The following is a 3,930-nucleotide window of genomic DNA, read 5'->3' on the forward strand; positions in this document are numbered from 1 at the left end:
TACTTTCAGTAATCTGAGATCCTTCATTTACGCCATCCCTTTCATTCTTGGTTCTCTTCTGGTCATCGTTTCTCTCTACCTGATAAAAAGCCAACGAAGACAGCTCCAGAATGGTTAGTAAATGTATTCTCATAAGCCGTGATGAATAACTGTGAACGAATTTAACGTTCATTATGTTGATTCCCTGCCATAGGGTATTTTTCATGAATTGAGAGTCTGAAAACGCATAAACAGACTCTAAATAGCAGTCTGGAATACTCAGGTCTCGACTATTTAGGCGTGGATTGTAAATGTATTTTTCCTTGGTAAGATGAGCTAGAAAGTACAAGATGGTGCTACAGCGCAGCTTGGGCGGTACTGTTGCATGCAGCGCATGTAAAGCGAAAGGATGCTGTCAGGCTTATCTGCTCGCAAGATGGACGGAAGAAACAACACATTGAAGTAATGCGGAGGTTGTTGCAGAAAGAAGCACATTCTGGGAATTGGGGTGACATTACTTACTGAACGCATAGCATTACGGCGCAGTACAGGCCTTTCTTCCTCCGTTGTTGTTCCGACAATTTAACCTACTCTACTTTCGATAAACCCCATGCCGCCCATATAGCCCTCCATTTTTTTCCATCATCGGTATGTTTATCTGAGAGTTTTGTAAGTATCCCTCATGTATCTGCCTCCACCACAACCCGTATCAAGACGTATCACTCGCCGTTCTGTGTAAAAAAAAACTTCTGCTCTATACTTCCCTCCAATCATCTTAAAATTATGCTCCCTCGTATTTCCCATTTCCGGCTTGGGAAAAATATTTATTATATCCACTTGATCTATGCCTCTTATCATTCTACATGCCTCCACCAAGCCACTTCTTATCACCCTTTCACTACAGAGAGAAAACACTAGTCCGCTTACCCAATGTTTAGCAGACAATCCCGAATACTGCTGCATGTTGATGATTGCTTAACAGAGAACAGTTAGTACAGACAAATATTTCAGTGTGGTTGAGATTATGTAAGCATCGTTGGTTCACTGAGAGCGGACTTTGGAACTTCTGCAGATGATTTTGATGAAGGCACGGACGATGCAGCTGGTTTTATTTTTAATGCTAATCACACAAAGAAACATGGAAGGATGTTAATTAAGTAATGTATACTTAATAGATAAGTAGCTATACGTGCTTGCAAGGGTGCACGTTTCTCTCTCTCTCTCTCTCTCTCTCTCTCTCTCTCTCTCTCTCTCTCTCTCTCTCTCTCTCTCTCTCTCTCTCTCTCTCTCTCTCTCTTTCTCTCTCTCGCTCTCCCCCTCTCTCCCTCTGCTGGATGTAAAGAAAAAAAAGACAATAACAGATGAAATTTCTGTCCGTTTTGTTCACCGGATAAATATCCCTTTTTGGTATTTCAGGCGATGAGAAGTCACGGCCTACTCTGCACAAGTTTGCTGAGCCGTTTTATGAGGAGATCGCCATTCAGGAGACTGGGCCTGGAGTCGGTAATTATATTTAAACAGGATGCATCACTTATCTTTCAATATGAGTGAATTATTTTGCATTAAATCCAGGTCTTTCTTTCATCAGTAGATTCGCAATCCATCAGCTCAGCCGATAAATTGGAATATTTTCTGGACGGTAATTTGCATGGCTACCAAACTGAAAACATGGAAGGTAAGTTCCATAAAACTTTACTCCACAATAGTCTCATCAGAAGAGAGCAAAATAAGTCATGGTCTTGGTGGAACTTATCCACCTTCATCTTCTTCAATAGATCCAACAATACGTCTATTTTTCTATCCAAATGCTATAGCATATTAGAAACCATGTTTTCCTTCACGTCCTTCTCCTTTGTAGATACCAACGCACAATCAATTACTCATCCTCCACCTCCAAGTACATATTTCTTCCTGTATCCTTGAGCGGTTCAAACCTCTCCCTGGCAATCCTTTTGCTCTTGGTTTATATATAAAATGTCTTAATTTTGTTTTCAATTTTGCTTGTCAATGTCATTTCATGACTCTTGATGGATCTCCAAATCCCGTTCATTAGGTCTTTCCTATCTTCAAAGATTCAAAGGTTCATTTTATTATCAAAGAATGTAAGTAGACACAACTCTAAGAATTGTCTTCACTAGATAGCCATAAAATACAGAAAGACATAGAGGTAATATATAAAACCATAAAATCATAGAACCCATCTTCTTAATTGCCTTGAAGGGATCTATTTTATTTTAGTTTCCTTTCTGTGCTTGACAAAACATACCAGCACTCTCGAAATCCGAGGTTCCTTTATCTTGCTATACTGTCATTCCCTCTTACTGGGGTGCTATCATTGCGGTTTGCCTTTAAACACCCTCTACATCTGCGATATGGACTTGCCCTAAAATAGCTGTTCTCGATTAATTCTCTCCAGTTCTTGCTTAAACACTTTGTAGTTTGCTACGTCTTGTTTAATGATCTCAGGCAAGGTCAGTGATCATTTTACCCATGGCTACCTTAAACTTTATGATGGACATTTCCCGATATATTGTCTCCTACTGAATAGTTAGTTACCTGATTGGTCTCATTCCCAAAATCAGGTTCAGCATTGTCCCTGCTTTAGTTAGACTCTACATACTGATTTACACATATGCAGTGTGACTACAAGAGCAGTAAGGAGCTGACAACTCTGCGATGAAGAGACCCCCAAGATTTGTCCCCAATATATATCATTAATTAGAATTTAATGTATTAGAATACATTAATTGGATACATTCTATTTGCCTGGATATGAGCTACTCTAACAATGATGGAGACTGGTGATACCATCGATATAATAGTTCCTTTGTTTGAATAACTCCCCCTCAACAGTGATACCTTTCATGAGCATTATGCAAGTATTGCTGTTAAATCAATTGATTTCTCTTGCCAAAGTTATTCCGACAGAAAATCTGTAAGACAACAATCAAATCACCTAACATAAAAGCTGCTGACGTAGCTACTGTCACCACTGTAGTTTCCTTCTAGTTGCTGTGAAATCCTGTCTTGAAAGTACTTGGAAACATCTTAGTTAATTAAGCCCATCAGCCATGCTGGGATATAGGCTGCTGACAAAGTTTGTAAGAGCTCTCAAGTCCTGGGCCACTCTTTCAGGTAATCCCCAGCTATATCCTCTCTCTATATAGATCCTTTTACTTTGTAGTTTCTGTTGGTGTTTCTCTAGCTCTGGGAATTTTCAGTATGGGTTTGTGAAACCAATGTCAAACCCTCCTTCTTTCGCAGTCGGGCTTGGGAACCCCCATTGCAGAGGTTTGAGAGCAGAAGTTTGTTCATGATTTCATGACAGGACGAGAGCGATACAACCCCAAGTCTCAGCATTATCTTGTGAAACGCAAATCGGAATGGGCCTGACAGTAACGTCCTGATGCGGAAAAAGGGATAGAGCATTTCTAAAGAGATCGATAAAATCACTTACCCAAAGGTTTATATGCGTAGACTATTTTCAAACAGAAATAAAATTCGAAAAGCAGAGTTGCAAAGGGATTTTACAGGCCTTGTGTGGGATTCCGTAAAGGTTAACCTCTGGGTTGAGTCGGTGGTGAGGAAGACAAACGTAATGTGACCATTCGTGAGAGGACATTAATATAAGAACAAGGCAATAATGGTGTATAATAGTGGGGTATTATAGGCATTAGTCAGACCGTGCGGAGTATTGTGAGGAGTTCTAGGCTGCTGATCTAAGATATGATGCACTGGCATTGGAAAAGATACAGAGGAGGTTCATGAGAATGATTCCGGGAATGAAAGGGTTAACGCATTAGGAGCTCTTTATCGTTCCCGAATATACAGGATGGTTCTGAATAATGTGGTAGCGAATTTCATTGAAACATATCGAATGCTGAGAAGTCTCGGTAGAAGTCTCTGGAGGGGTGTGAGTCAAGAACCAGAGAGCACAACGTCAGAATAGAG

At 40.2% G+C, this 3,930-nt stretch overlaps 1 long non-coding RNA gene across 1 annotated transcript; it reads left to right on the plus strand.

The window, feature by feature from the left end:
- LOC140725809 (uncharacterized) lies at positions 1-1,654 on the plus strand. Its single transcript, XR_012098468.1, has 3 exons — positions 1-113; positions 1,396-1,482; positions 1,571-1,654. It is a non-coding gene; the product is annotated as an uncharacterized lncRNA (long non-coding RNA).
- Positions 1,655-3,930: the final 2,276 nt, after the last annotated feature.

Source organism: Hemitrygon akajei, chromosome 3 (assembly GCF_048418815.1).
Source record: "Hemitrygon akajei chromosome 3, sHemAka1.3, whole genome shotgun sequence".
Lineage (NCBI taxonomy): Eukaryota > Metazoa > Chordata > Chondrichthyes > Myliobatiformes > Dasyatidae > Hemitrygon > Hemitrygon akajei.